This window comes from Wyeomyia smithii, chromosome 3 (genome assembly GCF_029784165.1).
Source record: "Wyeomyia smithii strain HCP4-BCI-WySm-NY-G18 chromosome 3, ASM2978416v1, whole genome shotgun sequence".
NCBI lineage: Eukaryota > Metazoa > Arthropoda > Insecta > Diptera > Culicidae > Wyeomyia > Wyeomyia smithii.
The window spans coordinates 32,579,904-32,603,839 of record NC_073696.1 but is presented as its reverse complement, the minus strand read 5'-3'; the positions used below and the strand labels follow the sequence as shown (position 1 = coordinate 32,603,839).

Genomic DNA, 23,936 nt, shown 5'->3' with positions numbered 1-23,936 from the left:
CTTCCTTATCGATTCTATCATATCCTCCTGCAAGATATCACTCTAAAAGCATATAACTTGCTATAGTCTATGATATTATCGAAGCTTTAGACGAGAGGTTATTAAATCTGGAGAGAAGATTTTGTGTGGAAGAGCCTGAGAATAAACCCATACTTAAAGTCCTTTTTGCGAACGAATGGTTTGGTTCTACTACGATTCGAACCTATCACCATTCGCTTGTCAAAGCGGACTCTGTAACCTTGCGGCTACGAAGCTCAACATACAGCTTCTGTCCAGCTCTGGCGCCTTCGCTTTCCGCCGTTTGACCACTGCTAATAGTTGTGCGTGTGCTGGTAGTGTGTAATAGCTGTAATACAAGAGAATTAGAATCATCTTGGACCATAGGTAAATGGCAATCCGAAATGACGATACAACAATCAAGCTTGTCGGCGTCACTATTATGAAACACTGATGGCGCTTTTCAGCGCCCCAAAATTTTTATAATTGAAGGAGTTGATTTTTTTCTACCACTCGCTCAAACATTGCTATACCACTATTAGCACAATAAACGTATAATCAAATTTTAGCATTTCTTCTTAGTATTCATTTTGCGAACGCGGCTGGTACAGCTATCAAAAATGTTTCATTTTCCTTGCCATTTCCTAGTCTTTCAAACTCCTCCTATACTCGAAGTATCTCTTATCTTGATACAAAAAAGTAGCAAGCAAAAGTTTTACCTTCATTTTCATTCCTACACCTCGCCTAGACCACACTCGTTCATCTGGCGGCAGTTATGGCATAATCGGTAGCTGCAGATTTACTTGTAATGGCAGGTAGTTCTGCCAGAAAAAATCCTCTCGTGTCGATCCGAATCAACAATAAATTAAACAAATTCGTCCCTTGTGTGAAACATCAATGGCACTTTTTAGCGCCCCGCTGATAATGACGAACGTCTATACGTCTATGCAATCGTGTATCCAGCTTCCTACAATTTTTAATTCTTCGGATTTATACAGTTTTTTCAACGTTTTCGAAAACAAAAACAATTATTCAACAGAATGGCAGAAAATATAAATCCAAGTTTGTCTAAGAAATCCTTTTTCAGTTGCATTTGTTTTCAAATTATCACAAATATTGATGCCAAAAATTATGAAGGCAATTAAACTTTTATAACATTTTTTTATGTTGTTAGAAAATTTAAACAAAAATTTGATGTAGAGTTTGTTAAGAACACTTCTCAATTATTTTCCTGGAAATCTATTTTTTCGACTGTTTGAATTCCCACAGTTATGTCACACTTGGGATCGTTCCTAAACCACGTGGTCATAAAGAGGGGGACGGGGGGTTTGTCAAAAGACCACAAAAGACCACGCATGGGGGTGAGGGGGTTAACGAAATTACCACGTGGTCTTTTTTCCTAACTTATAATTCATTGTTGCCACCAAGTCAAGAATGAAGTTTTTGCATGTTAGAAATATATAATGAAATGTTGAAAATTTAAAAGAATTTTTGACACTTGACAAATGAAAAGACCACGTGGTTAAAGTTGCAAGGGGGGGGGGGGGGGGAAGTTGGCCAAAAGACCACGAAAGACCACGGGGGGGTATAAAAATAGATCAAAATATGACCACGTGGTTTAGGAACGGCCCCCATACATATCTATTATTACACTGCTCAATGGCCCAGAAACCGAACTCAAGGGGAAATTTTGAATCTAGGACTTAATAGCAATATTTGAGAGAAAAATGTTCTTCTACAAAGTTGTTGCATATGGTTAAGCGCTTATTGAAAAATTACCATAAATTGGGGTGACCCAAATGTTGGATGAAATCAAACATTTAAGTTTTTTATTTTCATAGATAGAAGTAGAAGTTGTTCTACAATGTTATGGCTCCGTTAATTTTGAAAAACTTTCTAGAAAAAAGTTTTTCTTTATCTTTGATTTTTTTAATCCTAACTTTTTTATTTCAATTTTCACAATAAAACTATTTTCAACGACTTTCAGGACTTTTTCAGAAAACCATGTTTTAGTATGACATCGTGAATACCTCTACTCTAGTCAATGTTATTGATGTTTTTCATCAAAAAATATGCTGTTTTTCATGTAAAAGCACACAGATTTATTTTGTTGGTTTTTTTTTTCGTAGGGTTTAGGTTGTTATTAAAAGTAGAGAACAACTTTTTTTTATAAAGTTGCTTAAAATTAACAGAGCTATAATATTGTAGAATAACTTTTAATGTACAGAAAAGGCTGAAAAGGATTAAATCCTTATTTGTTTTGAGCGTGAGCTGTTGGGCAATTTTTTTCGACTAACCCACCTAAAGTCAGAAAACATTTCTTACAAGAAACAGTAAAATCTTGTAATTATTTTTCATGTAAATGCAGTCAAATGGAAAGAAAAAGTTTGATCAGTGTGTATTGAGCTATTTACTTTTAACCAACGTTGAGGATTTGTTTTTATTTTTTCTTATTGTGTTTATTTTATTTTTATTTTTATTTGATTTATTTTTTTAATATTATTTTTAATTTATTTTATTATCTGTTTTTTTTTCTAATTTTTTTTTTTTTTTATTTTTTATCATTTTTGTAAGGTTGATACAAATTTCGAATTCTTTTTATGTCCAAGGTTATCAAAGTTAGCAGAGGGGGTGGCAAAAAATAAATAACACCAAGACGAAAAAAAAAAGAAATATCTTTGATCAAAGTTTGTGTGCAACACGTTGAAAAATAACACTTTATTATTATTATTATCATTATTATTTATTTCGCTTGCCTTTCGACGACACTCTCGCTGTCACCTGACTTGTTTGTTGCTAAATTAAGCATTTATGCTGTCGGAAAACCAATGAAATGAACAAAACGGTTTGAGCTTTTTTCTTCCCCTCCCAATATTCAAGATTTTTGAAGGGGGAGTGGGGGGTTTTGACATAAAATGAAAATAAAATTTGTAACGGCCTTAATTTGAATGTTTTCAATATTTTTGTTTTTATTTTTTTATTGTTATTATAATTTTTTATTTTCATTTTATTTTTTTTTATTTTAATTTTTTTATTGTTATTATTATTTTTTATAAATCAGCTAGGGAGCGTCAATTGAGTTACGCAGCTTAAAAATAACTATTTTTGATACCCTCTCATTTTTGGGTTGCAACGCTTCCTCAGATAGCCCTCCTCCCTTCTTCTAAAGCGTTACGTATTTGATGGACGTACCCTTACTTATATATCAGCTTCAGATAGGTGATATTTGAAATAGAAAAGAAAACTATACTACACCGCCCATAAATGCATAACAGTCCCATGTGAATTTTCACCACTTTCGAGATAAACCTCATAAACTTCTTTACATTACGTGAGCTCTCGAAAAATGGCAAGAAAAAGTTATATTTATTAGTAAAATGATGAAAAAAATATTAATTTTGGTCAGTCCAATGTTACAAATAAACGCAAAACAGGCTCAGAGCTAAAAATAATTAGTAGAAAATCATTGTAACTTTCATTAAAAGACCAATTAAAGTGTACTAATTGGAACAACAATAGCCTCATTGCATATTAAAGTATTCAGTCATATAGTTACATCGGATGAATGCATATTTTAAAATTTTGTTTTTTGTTTGAATCAATAGGAAGAAAAAAAAATGCAGTGGTTTACCTGCGTCTACTGCGTTTTACTCAATTGAACTTTTTTGTCAATGTGACTTTTATACGCTTATGGGCAGTACATATAATCGAGTCTAAAATTATATATAATTGAGTCCAACCTAAATAATACAGGTCTGGTCTAACAAGCCAGTCGATACATGTTCGAATTCCTGCTGGGAAGAGATTTATTAGTGTCGCGTCTGTGGAATTAGTACACTAGGTTTACAATTGACCTGTCTGTGACTATTAAACAACCGAAGGTCAAGTTCCGGTCTAGGTTTAAAAATAACAGAGAAAATGTTCAAAAACATGGAATTATTTCCATAAATTTATTTGCAAGAGGTCGTCGCTTCCGATGACAGGTCGGGGATCCAAGTAGTCAGGGACCAAAGATGGACTTGAAAGAGCTGTTCGTCTTGAATAATTCTGCCAAGCTTCCGTTATTATCACTACCATAGTTAACATATATCAAAACACTGAAGCGTAGGTTAGAGAAGTGCTTTTTTAGAAACCGTCTTGATTGGCAACAAAGCAGGTGGTAACTATGAAAAAATAATACCGAGAATTAATATAGAGGAACTCCCAGGAACGAATCGTCAAATAGGAGAAAAACGGAGAAAATTAACACCCAGGGCCTTGAGTAGAGAAATGAGAAATTTCGCGCATTATTTACTGACAGAATGTTGAAAAAAAAATCGACCACGAACAGTGAATCATTCCGGAAAAGACTGCCCACCGGTGGTGAACTTTCTCACATACAAATTCATAGAGTGTCATGGGTAAGTGAGCACGCAATTGTCGGCGGACTATTTTTAGCCAGTAGCAACCTGATTGTTCAAGTGTTACGCAATGAAGTAAAGGAAAAACCTTTGGCAGGTTCTATCAGATCTTCCCGGCGATTTATTGCTAGGTATTTAGTTCCAGCTTCGTGCCAATGCAGATCCGTTACTAAATTGCAAAATCGTGTGGCGGGCAAGAGCATTGACCTTGAACTGGGTTGCCAAAAACTTCGAAACCAAGACGAAACGGGTTTGTTGATCTTTTCCGCTGCGACCGGCAAAATTATGACGCTACACTAGAGGGTAGGTAACGCGATGGAAGTAAATTAAAACATGTGTAACGGCTTGTTTGTGGTTTAATCTGTTTCAGCCTTTGTTTGTGCCTTGTTGGCCGTGTAGTTTCCAGCTGGATTTGTCTGACGCAAACAATGAAATTCGCACCGGTATAATGGGTGGCACTGCTGCGTGCAAAATGATTAATCACCTACCACTAATTTCGCTGTTTTTGGATTTGATGGAACATTATGGCCTTGCAGGATTTTAATTTTCGATCCAACGATTATTAGGGTTTCGGGAGGTTAAAGCCATGCGTCAAGTTTAAGTGTCTACATTCGAAGAGAGTAGCATACTAGCTGCAAACATAATTATAGGATAACCTTGAACCTGGTGAAGGTTAAAGCAGCCGTAACAGAACTCGTAGAAAAGAAAACTATATAATTTTGCTTGCATTCAGAAAGTTCTACCGTAAATACCAACGCACTTTCCTCTTCGAGCGGTTTTCCATGATACGACTGTCGGAGAATGCTAATTTTGAAATAATCCACAAAGCGAATATATGCCCTCAGTGAGGTTGGGTAGGATTTGCTCTTCCGAGAGCACAAAAAACGTGTTGACCACGTAAAATCACTGCTTATTTGGAACAATGCCACCCCTTTGTTGCTGCTTTTATACGACCGAGGGCACTGTAGAACGATGTTATGAGGCTAATTTATCAGACCCGTTGAGTTTCAAATTGGTGTACCGAGTTGGTCATATCGAGGATGAAACACGTCTATCATTTCCTTTCTGTAGAGAAAATCGGTTTCACAGTAGACTATCAGTAGCGGTGTGTACCGCAAATTTATGCGAATTACACTCGTGTGGTGCATTAAAAATGCAAAATAAGTGCAATAAGCTCCAACCGTCTCTACAGATGTGGGTGGTACCTACACTTGAATAAAATATTGCATGAGCGAATTACAAGTGAAATGATAAGCGTCCAATTTTCATTTTCTACACGTTATCGCTTAACTTGGAAATGGATGCGAGAACAATGGGATGTGAAAGTAGGTTTTTTCAAAGTTTTCGGAAGATCATCATTTTAAAGGTTGCATTTATTTTATTTTCACTCAGCCCAAAATATTTCAAATCAAAGTTTGAAATGTTTCACCCACTGTGCAATCGGGCCATGAAGACACGAAGCATAGCCAGAAACGAATTTTACGCCCACACAGATTGGTGGTACGCATATCGGGTTGCTGATTGCAGTACTACACATTGACTCGTTTTCGGCATTCGGTAATCGTTTCGGCACTTCCATCCAAGAGTTCCTTAACCTAAGTTGAGTATTCTGTTTTCGTCTTTTCGTCGCAATACCGCACAGTTGTGTTATGATGGTGGTTAAAGAATTGTGCAAGAAACTGTAATTCACAAATTCATTGCTTACATTTGTTCCGTCTTTCGTTCATGATCATGATTTTTTTTGAGTGTGTATGGCATTAACGGTTCCAAGGTGACTTTGTGTACGACAAACCGTCGTATTTTTTTTTTTTATTCCATCTGTGTTTAAACTGCTTAATCTGACATGATAATATATGCTAATGTTAAGTGACCGAAATCGGATCAGATAGAGTCTGAAAAGCTCGGTGGAAAGTCATACCGAAATGAAATCTTGGAGGTCCGATTTTATTTCGAAACGTAAAGATAGTAAATCTGATAATGGACGGCAAAAAACCTCTCAGATTTTGTTTATCCAATCCAATCTGCGGTTAGTTTCCCATATATTTTGTGGTTAGTTTCCCATATATTATTTTGAGAGTAAAACTCCATACTTAACATTTTACCAAAATATATTTTGTTTTCGACTCAGAACTTCGGAGATATGAATTTTGGTGGACCTTTCGGTTTTCGAATTGAAAACATCCTCTAGCCCAATTTTGCTTCAAAATACATTTTCCCATAACCACAGAACCGCTGGAACGTCATGGAAGTAGAAGCAGTGTCACTTCCGACATGTTTCTAGATCAAAGAAAACAATTTAACAAAAGCAAAGGAAAGATGAAACATGTGAACAGTGAAAAGTATGAATCCGCAGACAGCGGAGAGAAAAGTCAAGGCTGTGCCACCTCGCTGACTCGGGTAATTTTCCTCCGAACACTCCATCGCTTGAGTAGGTGTGTGTGTGTGTCTGTATATGACAGTTTCCCGTTGAACTCATCACCTTGCTCAGGTTGCTTTTTCCATGAACACACAGTAACCATCTATTAAATCACTGCTGGTGGTGCCGGCAGCGATTCCACGTCTGACACAATTCACAGAAAGCACTCTATGCGCTGCTTACGAGCTGTGATTCCAGCCACAATTCAAACTTTGTTGACAATTGTATCCACTTACCTACCTGGAAATGAGAAAAAAAACTAGGGAAAATGTAATCACTTATTTTTCGGTATGCACGCCTAAAATATTGTAATTTAGTATGATCTATCACGATTCGTCGGCTCGGTTTGAATGGGCTGCACCGGGCCACGCGGTATATCGATGGTGATCATGACTTCCAATACATGTCGGTAGTTGCTTCTGTGCGGGGCGCTCACGTAATTCACGAATGCGCTACGATTGCAGGGGGCAAGAACCCATTCAAATGTTGTGCTCCCCGGCGGTTAAGACAGCAGCGCAGCGCTAAACCAAAAAGGCCAAATGTCGGCGAAGGCGGCTGCGCAGACAATTTGCCAAAAGTTTTTATTTCAAGTATTAGCCAGTTACTTCGGTAGCATAATTATGTAAGGCCATTGAGGGAATTTAAAGTATTTTCAGTAGAGAAGGTTGGAGGAGTTAGATTTCAAAGCTGCCTCATTGTACAGATTTGGCGATGTAGATGGAAGTGCATTTGGTAGTTTGACGGTGTAATAATGCATGGATCGTTTGCGGGTCGAGTGAGTAACTTGGTGCAAATTGGTACCCTCGTGACGAAAGGTAACAGAGACGGAGAGCTACAGTAGTGAAGGGAAAGTACTTCGGAGGTAGACTATTAATCAAACTAGATGAAGGTATAGTTCATCTAGCAATTCAAATTCGTTTTTTCATCATGTTATATGAGTTATGGATGCGATGAAATAAATCAACGAATAGATCATCATAATTACCACACTAGTTTCTGCTCATTAGGCTGATACAAATTTCGAATTCTTTTTATGTCCAAGGTTATCAAAATTAGCAAAGGGGGTGGCAAAAAATAAATAACACCGAGACGAAAAAAAAAGAAATTTCTTTGATCAAAGTTTGTATGCAAGTTATGACGTTTGTAACTTGCACTCAACTAAATGTTGAAAAATAACACTTTATTTTTATTAATCTTTATTTCGCTTGCCTTTTAACGACACTCTCGCTGTCACTGGACTTGTTTGTTGCTAAATTAAGCATTTATGCTGTCGGAATACCAATAAAATGAACAACACAACGGTTTGTGCTTTTCTTTCTTCCCCTTCCAATATTCAAGATTTTTGAAGGAGGGGGTGACATAAAATGAAAATAAAATTTGTAACGGCCTTATTTAATTTATTGAGAAAGTAGAATAACCAGAGCTTCGAACAAAGAAACCAAAAAAAGGTATGTTTGGCATGTTACTTACCTTTTTTCCAAATTTGTGAGAACATTCCACCATTAGTTCCTCTAGGGCAGGGGTTCTTAGACATTTTGCTCGGTGTAGCACCTCCTTTCTTGAATCTATGAGAATAATTTTCGCGTTTAAAACTTCACACTATCTTGTCGTTTGCGTTGACCTGATGATAAGCTAGCTGACCATCGTTAAATTCACTTCCCAATGCAAAATTATTGTCACTCAGAAACGTTCTTACCTCCGATCTCAATTCAAACAAGCGGGACAACGTCTTTTCACGAGACAATCAGCGCACTTTGGTATGGAGTAGGTAGTAACGTAGAATGCTGACTCACCATCTCTTAACACAACGCTTTGAATAGACTTGAATTTTTAGGTCGAGCCTTGTTTTTCTCGGCTGCTAGGTCGAGCCTTGATGAAGTTGATTATTTCACTTACACTTGTCGGCAAGCCTTGTTTCAACCATGAAGACAGTTTCTCCATAGCTTTTCCTTAATTCTCACCAAGACTCCGCCACAATTGCTAGTCCTGCCACATCTGTGGATTCATATATCTATATCATCGCAAAACTTCAAGTTTTTCGATCGAGAAATCAAAATGCTTTCGACATCTTACATGTCGAATACACGCCAAAAGATCGTGTTATTCGATGTACAAGTTTTTTTCATTGTCCCAAGAACGCAGGTGCTCCGCCAAATATTTTGGTTTAAAAAAGTGTTCCGCGGAGCAAAACATGTGAGATGCGGAGCACTTGCAAAAGTTTCGCAGAGCACCATTTGGGAACCCCTGTTATAGGGTATCTGCTTCGTCAGGTTTGCCGGGTATAGATTGATTTGCTCTATTACCTCTTTTTCACTTTGGAGCTCAAAATAATCTTCGTACCTTGAACGTTGAGGTTTTCTCATTCGCATGAATGAATTACTTCATTCAAAACTCAACATGTTCATTGTTTTCCAACTCAAAATGCATTTCAACTCCAACTCATGGAGATATGCTGCCGAGATAAACTTTCAAAAATCACATCATCAACGCTTGCGATATTTAGTTACCATTTTCTCCAAAAATACTCGATTGAAAGAGCATAACAAAGTAAATTTTAAAATTCTGTCATTAGGAAATACAGATAACATATTTTGATACGATTTTGTACTCTCCCACGCGCTTTCGATAACAAAATTGAATCTGAATGAGTTATCATAACAAATCCCGAGATGCAATTGCTCTGAAACTAATCTAGCAAATTTTTCGTCTCGATCAAAAGCTGTTGTTCCTAACAATGATTGTTATTTTACTGTTCCATATGCTATCTTATTTTGTCAGAAAGCTGATTATCAAGCTTGATATAGGTTTAATACTAATATAATCATTTTTGTTATAATTTCTGTTTTTTTTTTAACACCTAATGGGATCAAATTGAAAACACAACCTGAAAGGTTTTTCTCACAATAAACTAACAGCTCCTGCTACATTATTATTTTATCTCATATATCTTCAATACAATTGTTCACCTTGGATGACTATTTAAATAAAATACAGGGGGTAGACGAAATGATTGAGACAGGCAAAGTTTTGTCAATTTTTAAATTTGAATCAATTTTTTTAATTTGAATCAATTTCGATGAAACAGGTTTCATATTACTGGAAAACTATTCTAGTTTCCTAGTGTTACTTGATAACTTGACGTGACCAACCAACACCAAAAATGTTTCGGATTTAAAGAGCGTGTATCAAAAAGTACATTTTTGAAACGCGTAGTATTCTTTCTGACATCTTGCTTATTTTAGGTTCTTATGTTGTCAATAAACTTGAATTCATTCCGAGTTCATTCCAAAGGTTGAAAATCAGTTAAGGAATCATCGAGATATAAATTATTCAATCATGTTTTCACAGTTTTTATTGCCATCGGGTACATAGTACACGAAGTTTTTGTTGAAAAACTTTTTTTCCTCAAGAGTTGTTTTGAAGAATTTTAGGCAATCAATGAAATTGTCTTTCTAGAGAATTTCATTTGAAAAAAAAATGAGATAGTTGATATTTCTAATAATTTTTAAAATTATATTTTTCAGTGTAGGATTTTAAATTAATTTTTTTTTTTTTTGATAATTTGAAATGAAGGTTCAGATAATTTTCTAGAAGTTGTCTAATGACAACCGTTCTCTATCTCTCATTAATATTTAGATATATTGATTTATAAGAAAGAGGTTTGAATATTTTAAAAGGTCATGGTGGAGCATTTCGGTACACTAACGATCAATCTGGTGCTAGAGCATCATTTCGCAAAAAAAATCAGCTGATTTTGCAAAACAATGGAAGTCTTCAATTATACGAATCACCAAATAATGAATGAGTTTACAACCCAATCGCAACCTCGAAGCAACGTCTTTGAGAAATAGTGTGAGCAACAGTAGGCCCACATTGCTACCTTGAGGCACTCTCAAGCATGGAAATTTTCATTCACTAGCAATATTTCATGGCAATGTGTTCTTCGATTCATCAATTATAGTCCAATTATTTTAACTCGCGTTCAAGTTTTCCATAGAAACGCTTCGCTTCTAAATGTTCCGAATACCATAGAAGGAGACTGAATGATTCGAACACTATAATACAGGGTGTTAGGGAGCTGACTTGAAAACCCTTAAGGGGTGATAGACGACCCTATTTGATGGAAAAATCCTTCTACGCACCAAAATTTAACTTCTAAAGAGTTATTCACATTTTCAGTTTTCGGTTATGTTTGCCTTTAACGAGATCCAGCACAAGGCGCATGATAGCTAGCTTAGTTCTGTTGGTTTCATTGGAAAGCTGAGAAAGTTTTGTAATCAATTTTAACCTTTTCAAATGTCAGTCCAGATGAATAAAAGAGTACGCATGGTTGCTTGGTTTAGTAAGGCCTACACACCCTAGAGAGCTGCTATCCTAAGGAAAATTGTACCTAGCAGAAAAAAGGCCAAAAGCAATACCTATACTTAATTATTTCATATCTCGAAGGTTCCTTGACGGATTCTCAACATTTGAGAACCAATGAACTTGGAATGAATTCTAGTTCATTGGCAACATATAAACCTAAGAGAAAAAATATGTCGGAAAAAGCTCGACGCCTTGCAAAATTTACATTTTAACACACACTCTTGAAATGCGGAGCATTTCCGTTGATCGCGTCAATTTCTCAAGTGATACTAGAAAACTAAGATAGTTTTCCAGTGAAAAAAAAAACCAGTTCCGTCAAAATTAATTCCACTTTCGTGAAATGTTGGTCTTTTAAAAATTGACAAAATTTCACTTGTCCCAAGCATTTTGTCAACCCTTTGTACATATTCTACCATATTTCCGGAACGCTATGACCGATATTCACCAAACATGAACATGTATGTCCATACACGTTAGACGCTTTTCATGCGAAAATACACGCCTTTATTAAAATTTGACCGCAATACAGTCATAAATCATCTTAAGCAATTTGTTTTGGTCATTCAAGTAGAAAAATACCGAAGGTGTTGAAAAAAATTATGAAAATATTTTTGTCCGCTCGCTTGTATGAAAATTTCCCAAAGTGCACTGTTCGTGCGCATATATTTCTCTTCTTTTTGTTATCATATAACGAATGAGATGGTAGCACCAAAACGTATGCAAAAACAAGATGAACCGTTTTTCCTATACATGTAAACGTGCATTTTATTCATCTACAGGAATGACATCGTTAGTCTGAGCTAATTTGTCTAATTAGACGGTTTTACTTTGAAAAATGCTGAATTGATTTATTAGAAAAAATGCGGAACTTATGGCGCTTATAACGTTTGCATTAAAAAAAGTGGACAAAAGTTGCCGTTTTTCATGGGTTTCATGCAGCATTAATCATAGTTACCCATGAAGCAGCAGAAAAAAATTGACAGCTCTATCAGTCAAACTCTAACCATGATGGCGAAAACAGTGACGCTTCTTAATATGCGCATTCCGAACGGCCGACAACCCTGAGCGACAAGAAGCTCCAAAGGATGCTGAAAAGGAAGACCGAGGAAAAAGTGGCTAAATCGCTGCATTCGCTTGACCGGAAGGTCGGTGCAGGCGGCAAAATAGTGAAAAACATGGACGTACACGTCAGGAAGCGGCAGTCCCGTCCTCGCAGCGGCAGCGGCTATCTCACCCTGGATGGCAACGACTGGCAGGGCATGGCGTACTTTACTTCCCCACGAAGGAAGTCAGGTCCGGGGTGAAGTTTATTTTAGGGGAGGATTGTGCAAAACGCCCTAGTTAAACATTTGCGCGATTTACAGCGCTTCTAATCATTTTCAAGCGAAATTGAACGTGTGAGATGATTGTAGGATCAATATAATGCATGTTTACTCCAAACTCCAAACAAGCCCGTGACTGAGGAAGAATTAATAAATAAAACGGAAAACGAACTCAAAAACAAACAAAAAACACATTGACAAAGGAAATCTGGATGATAACTTTTTATAACTGCGTCTGTTCTGTACGATGGAAAATTTTCCTAGTCTTTAGTTTTTCAAAAATCGTCATTTGCGTTTAGTTCCATCATTCTGTTCAGTCATTTATACAATGCAATAAACGGTCCAACAAAATATCATTTATGAATCAAAATGGAGTCTATAAAAAGATGCTCCGATGCGCCAACAATCTCGCTCTTGTGACCTATGTACCTCTCCCTCAATCAAGCTACACATGTGTTTTCAATCGCATCAGATAGATTAGAGCACAGTGGGGTGACTCCATACAAATGCTGGCCAACTTTAAATTAAGAAAAATATATCGTTTTTATATAATTTTGAAACGCTGAATCCAAATTTGATGTTATTTTTTGAATAATAATGCGTACTTTTGACGCAAGGAGAATTTTCGTATTTTTCTATTTATTATATGAGCAAAATTTTACATCAGTTTCAATGTTTTAAAAATAAAATGTATCAAACTTGAACTTCCATATACCAGAAAAAAAAACCATAGAAACAAAATTCAAAATTTATGCAAAATTTATGACTTGTTTACTTTAAAATTATTTTACATTGTGTCTTTTTTTTTTGTATTACTTATCCTCTCCATCGTTTATCGAGTAGCAGTTTTTTATGTCAAAATTATTCATTATTGGGTCTGTAGAAATGAGCAGGCGTTTTATTATGTCATGGTTTGTGTTTACGCGATTGTTTTTACATGTAAATGATATAAGACTCACCCAAAACAGGCCTTTGATACTCTGTTTTGGTACTTCAAAACTTGAATATTGGTTAGTTTTTGACACTGCTGTAAGCATCGAAAAATAGAAAAGTTAAACTTGTAAACAGACTTGTTATTCTCCTCAATATGTGGAAAAAGCAGATTGAATATTCACCCCTCACTTTTCCCAGCATGAGCGTCGCATGTAGCATTTTTTGCACCACACCTCTTTCTTCTGCTTCTGTGTTTCTACCACTCACAGAAAAATTCATACACTTGCACACTCTAGTGGGAATACACACTGAATCACTCTAGTGAGAATACACAGCGGTGTACGAATTGAAATAGGAATTGAAAGAACATGTGTGACGGGCGGCTGGCTTTACTTTTTTTCAGTTCCGAAATGTGAAGCAAACAATACAATCTATTTTCCTACCTAGATGCTCCTCTCATTTTATTTATGCTTAAGAGACACACAGTACAGCCAATGAGCTCTGTTGTGTAGTTATTGTGCGTAATGTCCTGTCGTGTGAGAAAGCTCCCTTAATATAGGATATCGCTGGAGATACATTTATAATTTCATCGCGGTGTTTTTTTTTGCATTTGAAAGCTGATGTTTCAAGCTGTCGATTGACACTAGTGCCAACAGTGTCAAACCCTACCTCTGAACTGTTTACGCTGTTGAATGCAACTAAAGACGTAATTATTTGACTCCGCCTAATTTTTTCGAGTATTACGATAAGCTTATACATTATCCCATTGTAAGAATGGGTTCTCCACTATTTTACAGACAATTTTTACTTAGGTGACATCAAGATTCTCCCTACCCTTGGAGTTCCAGCAAATTTATTTACATTGCATGTTTTTCAAAAAAAAAAAAAAACGCTGACTTTGAAAAATCATAGAAAATTTAAATTTTGTCATAAAGTTCACAAAATTCGAATTTGGAAACTTCAACAGTATACAACTATAGTAAAAAATATATTTGAGAGAAAATTCTCATTTTCAATTCTGGTTCGATGGCCAACGATTCTCCACTGTGTAGGGTGCAGTAAAACAGCACAGAACCGTCGCAGTATGGCCTGACCGACCGCAAGCTGCAGATCATAGAAAACTACCGTGCAGTGATGAATGATAATGAGTTGAGTAACGAGTGGGTAGCTAACGTGAATGTGACAAGTGCTGATCCATCCGTCATTTGTTTACAAAGACACACATGCAGCCTCCTTCCAGGGTGCGCTAATTAGACACTATAAAACTAGCATTAAACTAGGCGGACAAAAAAGAACTTGTTTATTTTAGAAATTTATCACTTAGGCAAAACGTCAGACTCGGGTGTGCAACTTTGTTTCCGCTTGTCATAATCTGCCGCAAAAGTTCTGCAACGCATCAATGGTTTTTGATGACCTAACTTGACGTGTCTCAGAACGAGACTGACAGTTGCATTTGGTGGTGCATAAAGCCCCGATTCAATTGAGTTTTCCGTTGATAAATTTAGCCTTTAATGATTGACCTAAAACCAACCCATGAATAAAATCGTGCGAAGTTGAAGCGCTAATATGAGTAGACAGGCAAGAAAATGTGCAAAAAGCCTCCAATGTGCGAGGAAATTGTGATGATGAAAAGTGTTATTTTTGTGCTGCACCGCTGTTAGCCAGAACGTGGAAACCCTTAATGAACGGCTTATAAACTATGTGCCACTTGACCCGAGCAGCGGCTTAAATTTATCTGCCACTTTGCGTTGTCAGACACCGAGGCAGACGGAACGAACTTTACACCAACGGGAAGACCGAGCTTGCGTTGATAGCTTCCGGACTTCGTGACGTTCGGAATGGTGCGAACATCGGCTGGAATCATTAATAGGAAAGTGTCTGGCGAAGGTGAGGCTAGGCTTACCGGATAACCGAAGCAAAGCGAAGTAACGGATACTATCCACGATTAGTATACTAATCAAATTACTCATAAATGGGTGGGAAAATGTTTCGTCTGCGTACCACACAGAACGGTTATGAAGCTGACCGACTGCCAGCAAACGCGTTTCCGCTGCGATGGCCGCATTGCGCCCACTTTGCTTATTGAGTTGGGTGGCAAACATGTACGGCACTGTAATTCAATTAGCAGTTTCAGCGACAGGCAGCAATAATGTTGACACTGGTTCAGAATTGGCAAACAATTCACCCTAGAGCTGTACAGGGAAGATATAGCGATGCTAGTTCTACCTTAGCTTACCACCGACTTTGAATTGTCAAATATGTTTTCAGCAGAATGCCATTTGTTGTGAGTGCCTTTGGGCTTAGTAAAACTGCTTTGGTACTTGAACACATATCACAATTTACTGGTTATTCCATAGAATACTCTAGTGTTCTTCGTTTGGGACACATGCTAAAACTATTGAAATAGTTAAATTTTAATGCAAACACACGATGGCAAAACTATAAATTGTAGTCACAGTTGTATCTTATAATGATTTATGGTATGATAAGAACCCATATTTCGACACGTCTGCCTATTTTCGTTATCTCAAATTAACATCAATAATTGAACGATATGCAAAGAAAAAAATATGCAAGGCAAATTAAACGTATTTTTTATGCATCATGTTGCTATTCAGACTCACCGGAATAAGGAAAAATCAATTAATTCTCATATCCGAAAATCCATTCACCATTCATAAAACAAATTTCCAGCCCCGTCGGAGAAGGAATAGCGTAGAACTGACAACAATAGCCCACGTTAAATTCCGTTCTATTTACTACGCCACCTTCCATTAGTGGAAAATAGTCATTTAAAATTATTTATTGGATTTTAAAGCACCGAGTATCGAATAATGAAATATCCCCCGTTAATATCCGTGATATTGGCCACACTTTGTGACCGTACCTCCACAACCATTCCGGTGCAGCGTTCAGCCATTCTGGAGATCTTGTTCCACTCGCCAATAACGAATCATTTCAGCGTGTGTTCCGAGTGGAAATCGTACATGCAAATCGCAGGCAGAACCACAACCAGAAGCGGTGGGCGTATTCCGTCATCATCGCCCTGCCGCGGCATGCCGCCACCGCCATCATCATCAATATTACTATACCTTCATCCCGCAGTGGCAGAAGACCGCGTCTCAATCGGTGGCTTATCTTGCACTTGACGTAGAACAGAACTTCATCCATATTCAATCGGCCAACGTGTGAATTTGCAGAGGTGGTCCATATATTCCATCGGAGGAGAACGGTTGTGCGCTTGATGGCTGCTGCTGCTGCTGCTGGAGCTATGAATTTGAACAGCAATTTAATCAAAATCTATTCGCGTTTCAGAGTCGTAAAAAGTATATGCGGTGACAGTTAGCTTCCCTGCAACTGACTTCAACCGTCTGAATGAAGGGTTGGAAGATTATGAACGCGCTTTGCCAAAGGCTCCAATAAATTCAAAACGTCGAATGATATAAAATTTAATGCGTGTTATAATTTAAAATCGAAATTTAAAAGCCGCACGTTTGAAGTGGAATAATAGTTATTACTAGAGCAATTATCATTAATGTCAAAATCGATTTACACCCTCGGTGCAATAAGAACAATGCTACGACAAATTCGTAATTGCATTTTATCGCCATCAGGTCAATTTTGTTGCAGCACCGATATTCTAATCAAATCTGGAACCTCCTACAGCTCTCCACAAGCGATCCAAAGCACCTCAGTTTATGGTGTACCAAAGTCGTACGCGACTTTCCCGATCAGGCCTGCGGCCTTCAACTGCTGAGATTTAGATGGTAGGTGTCTGCATACTAGAGAGAGAGAGAGAGAGAAAAAAGTACACAAAGACCGATTGGTTGTGCACCGCGTTCTATGGCGGCGCGATACAAAATGCGGAAGAAGCTATTTAAGGTATTTTCCAAGCGCAAACGATTGTGCGGAACGGTTCAATTTTGCCATGTAATGCACTTTTGTTAGACTGTGCGACTATTCACCGTGTTCTGCAGCCATTGTGCAGCGAATCGCGAATTTTAATTGAAATCAGGAACCTCGAAAAATCCACCTAGAGCGTGCATTGAATGGCAGTGGCTGCATTGAAGCGTCGGCCTTGAAAAAGAAATGAATTTTTAATTTAAAATAATGTATAATATGTATAATTTGGTTGATGGCTCTATAGCAGAGCAGAAGGGCTCGTAAAATGTAAGCTTTCATTTTTAGAGCCCATATTTAAGAGGTTGACGATGAAAACACAATAAAAACTAGTCAAGAGAGAAGGTGGCTTTTATTGCAGCCAGCGGTGAAACGGGTCTGGCGGAGATAATCGTTTGGCGTTATACAGCGTGACGAAAATTAAACATCTAATTTGAATAAACACGCTCATATCGGAGATCTCGCACACATTACATCATTGGGCTGTTGACCGAACCTTTTGTTGAAGGAAAAAAACAATCACAATCCATTAATCAGTGATGACAGTGTACACTAAAATCTTATCAGTCAAAGATTTACAATCGAATTTTAGCAAATCGAGCGTGTTTTAGAGAGCTAATTCGGTAAAAAATGCATTGAGAAATTTTATGGAAATGAATTTTGTTTTCTAATCGAGTAGAATGAGTAGAAACAGCATTGGACTATTCTTCTGACATTGCACGCTGCAAAACTGTAAAACAACCCTAAAATTGTCATCTACTGGGCATTTCAAAACTTTTCTGCATCTTTTCTAGTCATGTTATTTACATTGGGCAATACTTCATGGTTCCCTCCTTGAGCATCGAAATGTAAAATCGAGCAAAAAATTGTTCAACGTTTTTTTGAACATTCCATGCATTTGTGAGTATTTAACATCTAAAACCAGATTCGTTGTTATTTTGTACTAGCGACTAGTTTTCCCCTGTTTTTACGTTTATAAATTTCGATTCGAGGTTCCCGGAATAAATTGAATCGCTGACTCTTTTTATATTTTTTTCCTGATTTTCAGTTTGATTCGCATGTGGAAATGAAACCGCTATAGATTCTTTTTTCGAAAGAATTTAGTAAACGTGATTAAAAACGGTTGAAGTTTTTTTACGCGGATACAGGAATTGATTTACGCGATTCTTTTCTCGTGGATTTCAAAATTAACGTGATTTTTTTACGCAGATTTTATTTACGCGCTATCCCCCGTTTAAAAGAAAAACTTCAGTGTATTCTTGTATGCTCCGTGCAAAGATAAAAAGCCATGTTAGGGTGAACTGAAACTTTTAGTTTTAAGTATTCATTTCTTGGTGATAAAATCGTAGTACACTGATTTGTCATATGGCGACCCTTTCTGTAAAAATTGGTTATATTATAATATTTTTTTTTTCGAAAAGTTCAAGAAATCAAAACGAGAACAAAATTTTCAAACTTTATTTGTTGTTTTCGATTACTGCTAGAAAATATCGCATATTACCGTTCTTTTTCAAATCCTGTATTCAATGCGTTTAAATAAGAAAAAGAAGTTTTAAATTAGAAAAATATTAAAATAATTATGCACCATTCCCTACCAAATTTGACTATCGTCTGAATTTGATCATTTTCGATTTGAGTCAAATTTTGCAAACTTATTTGGCCGAGTATTTTCCGCGGGTGGTGAAATTTTTTAGTTTCAACAATAACTTTCCAAAAGCACATATGTATTTTAACATAGGTACGCTTTACTTCAATTAATGTAACTTAGAAAACTTTAGCTGTATAGAAAAACTGTTCAAGAACGAGTTATTGGGAACTAAGACGCCTTGCAAAAAATATACACTAGAAAAAAATTTTTTTTCGTCGAACTTAGGCTGATAAAAATTTTGAACACTTTTATGTCCAAGGTTATCAAAGTTAGCCATAGGGGAGGGAGCGAAAAATGAATAACGAAAAAAAGGAATAACTTTGAAAAAAGTTTATATACAAGCTACGACGTTTGCAACTTGCACTCAAATAAATGTTTAAGACAACACTTTTGCTGCCACTGGACTTGTTTGTTGCTAAATTTAGCAGCGCATAGCTGTCGAAGAACCAACAACATTAACAAAACGGCTTGAACTTATTTTCTTTCCCTTCCAATTTTCAAGGTTTTTCGAAGAAGGAGGATGGGGGGTGAAATAAAATGAAAGTAAAATTTGTAACGGCTTTATTTAAAATAAACACTAAAAAGTAGAAGGTTATATCTAACACACAACCGCATTATTAACGTAGGACGACTAGACGTTATCATAAATTACCACACACAGAAGGTAAAAAACTGAAATTACCACGTCCTTAATTGTTACTTACCAAATTCATTAGTTTAAGTTTCATCTAAGGATGTAAATTATCACTCACGCTCATTTTTTTCAGTAGCCGACAGCTCATTTAAAAAGCATATTTTAAACAACTTTGAATGACGAACTCCAAGCCCTCAAGTTGTACTACAACATTGTCGAAGAAAGTATCGCGATAATTCGAAAATGTAATAGTACTGCTTGAGTACTTCAAGTTTGTCATACACAGTTATTCAGAATTGTGCCAAATAAATGAGCTATCGACTTGTGAAAAAAAGAACGCAAGTAATAATTTACACCCTTGGTTTCATCACCGCTATAATATTTTAAGATCTCATTGTAACGATATATTCAATACATAACTTCCCCCTACCCCCTCACAACGAACGCAAATGTTGGCATCGTTCATAACGGCATGTATTGAATTTTCAATCTTATTTGTCCTGTAGAGGATAGTGTGCCAGTGCTCGAGCTATTACCTCCACAAAAGAACGAATATTTCTTTAAACACGTGTTAATTTATTCCATCCCTTCACTATGTGTATAACCAAAAGAGAAAATTCATTAACCTTTTGAATGTAGATTTGTTGAAAAAAATTGTATGGACCGTGGACATTAGCCAACCCCCCCCCCCCCGTGCTGTCCATGTGGTATGTGGATGGGGCCCCTAACCGCAAAACGAGAATGACGCAGCTTTCTAAAGCTGTACAGTTGTGCGTGCTTCATAAGCAGCATCGTGAACGCAGAAGTGAGAATTACGGAACTTGAAAAACTTGCATAATTGTATGTGCTTTATATGCATCATCTCTCGAAACAAAATTATCAACAGGTTCCATAAAAAAATCGAAGCAATAAACAACTACAATGAAGTTGAATTCTAAAAAGAGGAGTTTTTGTTTTTTGCACGACAAGTTTTTTTCATTTGCTAACAATTTTATTTGTATTTTTAGGAATTTACTCTTTCGGTATTCTGCCGGTCACGATTATTTAGTGAATATCGCGCGGTGCTCCCACAGACCGTTATTATGAAAAAAAAGCACCAAAGATTCTGAGTATGCCATTCGATTCGTTATGACGTCCAGAAGTGGTCAAAACAATGCAAAATGTTCTAAGTTTTTATTCATTCAACTAAGATTCTCTCAAGACTTTATAAAATTTATTGTTTTGACAATTATAGAAAAATTTATAGACAAAAAACTGATTTTAAGGAGGGGTGTTCCGCAAAAAACTCTATTTTGTCGTGTCCAACGTACGATAGAACATCGCAGTATTCAGCAATTGTTTTTCTTTTAAAATTTTCCACAACTTTGCTGAAGGAAGCAATTTGGTATATTGAAAATTAGAAAAAATATTTTTCTCATCTAACTGTTAGGTGGATTGATCGAAAAACTAAAAACTCCAAAAGTAAGGCGTTGCTCTATGAAACAAATTTGCTGAAGACATTGAGTACATAAAATCAATTTTTCGCAGTCAAATCTAGGACGATCACGATTTTTCGAGTTTAGACCACTGTGCACTGTGGGATTTTCAAATAAATCTTTCCAACAATTGTTAATGTCTTGAAATATAACCCTTGGAATATGTAGAAACTATTTTGGAAGTTATATCATAAAATGGTGGTTGAAAAACGTGCTTTACAATAAGTATTTCGTCGTTTTTCTATCACTTATTTGTACTTTACGACCTTCAAGAGGGCATTATTCAAAAATGTACCGTACGATGATTTTGAAAATTTGACCAGACATTCTGGACGTCATAACGAATCGAATGGTATACTCAGAATCTTTGGTGCATTTTTTTTTTATAATAACGGTCTGTGGGAGCACCGTGTATCGAAGATAAAATGGAATAAAGAGAAATTATAACTCATAATCATCACAAAAATATTCAATTCTAATAGACTAGTTTACGGTTTCTACGGTAACCATATTCATAAAATAAACTTTTAATCACCATAAGCAGCAGCATTGCAGTTTTTCCTTGATTGCACACAGATAGAAGTCATGTACCGCTGCAATGATGGACGGTGAGAAACCAGCGGCACTCTGCTACATAACCTTTACCTTCGAGACATCAAATTAGTCTAAGTTCATGGAAGCAAACATAAATTGACCTATTGTCAATTTTTGTTTTTCTTATTGATGCAGTGAATATCACAATAAATGGTCTATTCATGTCTGTGTTAGGAATACTCGCCTGTGATTGGTTCAATGTTCACGTATATTTGTTCTAGTAGCTTTTTATAAATTTTTACGCTTTGCGATGAAATAATAGTGGTAACTAGCGTATTACATAATTGTCCAGCATTTCATCTACCCAGCAACATATTGGTTATTATTATCCATCATGTGGTCGTATGCTGTTATTATCGTTTGAAATCTGACGGAACTTTTGCCAGTTTCACTTCCAATTTTACAGAATGCATCCTAGTCTAGAAAACAAAAACAATTAGGAAAGACTATTTAGAACAATACCACCCCGTTACATTATTCTCCCTAAGGAGGATGGTGTAGCATGAGAAAAATCCACAGCAAACTAATATACAGGCAGCATGGGAAACCCCTATTGTGTTTTACACCAATCGATTGGAAAATCAGCTACGCGTCCATTCAAATGCCAAACCAAAACGTTACCAAAAATTATACTAATGAAAAATGTAGAGCCTTGTTTTAAGTGCAGATTATGCCCAATCAGAGCTAAAAACAAGGCCAAATATCATACAATATGGATATTTTCAACACCGTATGCTATTTTCAACAGAAAACAGCCAAAAATGAGTAAAAACCATCCACTATGAGTATCTTCCGAAATAGAGATCATGTCCTGGGACCTAAATCGACTACAGACGCAGTTTTGAACTCTATGATTGCAGCTACCGTTTCTTGGAAAACAGCCAAAATGGCCATATATCACTTAATATGGCTAATTTCGGTATGAAGATGGTGTCCAGCGACCGGAAATTAACACCGGACGCTATTCTGAAGTTCTGGTTTCTGGAATTCAGCATAAAATGACCAAATACCACCATATATAGGTTTTGCTGGAATCAGATTGATGCCCAGAATCTGGAGATCGACTTCAGATGCCATTTTGAAATTCAAGATGGTTACTTCCGGTTTCCGGAAAACAAACATAATGGCCAGATTCCATAAAATATGGATATTTTCGGAATCGGATGATGCCCAGAGACCGGTTTTTTACTCAGATACCATAAGGATGGTGACTTCTGGTTCTACGTTAAGTTTGCGGTCGTGTCTCATACACAACCCCTTAAACTTTTTTTTTGTCTTAGGCACTAAATCCTATTGTTAACTATTGCTCTATGATTATGTTTTTTTTTCTCTTTGATTCTTTTTTGTCTCAATTTCGTCTTAAACTATCTCACCTCATCGTTGGTTTGTTAATTCAATGTTTTCACAGTTGATTTTGTTATTTCACTTTCAATTTTTCTACTGTATTGTTTTTTTTTAATTTATATATATATTTTTTAAATAAAATTATGTTACATTTTTATAATTTAAATCTATTGTTTCAATCGCTTTGAGGTTCATTGACTCCGAAAAAGTATGATAAACGTTGAGTGAAAATAGTCGTAGATTAAAAATGAAATAGAAATAACTTTCGATAACAAAAATATGTACCAAATATTTCTCTTACGCAATGAAGCAGGTTATAATATTTGTGATCAATAGTGACAACAACAGAATATTTTAATGTACAGTTTATTCGAATGAATTGAGATTACACAGGTTTTGCCCTAGACAGAGTTCGGTAAAAGTGACAGAACTGTGTGGAGCCGAATAATAAGAGCATTCAGAGTACAATATTTCCAGCTATTTCATTCTATTCTATCCCTCATACAGCATGCTCTGACAAAAACTTTTCACCGTGCCGATAGCGGTTCGTTCAAATATCAACTACTTTGCCCTGAAGTCTCGTTCAAAATTCTATCAATTCGCTGGATTGATAGTGATTTTCCAATTCCTGGTGCTGGAATAACTATTAGCCATTGGTTTCTTGTAAAATGGTTTTATAGTAACACTAATTTTAAGAATCATTATCATAATCGTTCAAACTCTGTCCACGTGGTATGTGGATGGCCCCTTAGCAAACTTAAATAAAAGCGACGAGCCATTACTTTGATTACTTTGCAGGCTTTGACCCACGTCTGCATTTAAAAGGGCCACCAAAATTGTCAGAAATTGGTAACAAGTAGTAATTTGTTTATGGCAATTTTTTCTCATTTTCGTTGTTCAGTGTTATA

At 36.3% G+C, this 23,936-nt stretch overlaps 1 protein-coding gene across 6 annotated transcripts in view; it reads left to right on the top strand.

Annotated features, from left to right (window-relative positions):
* LOC129732314 (uncharacterized) overlaps window positions 1–23,936 on the top strand; it is a 214,329-nt gene that overhangs the window by 156,684 nt on the left and 33,709 nt on the right. The window lies entirely within an intron of this gene.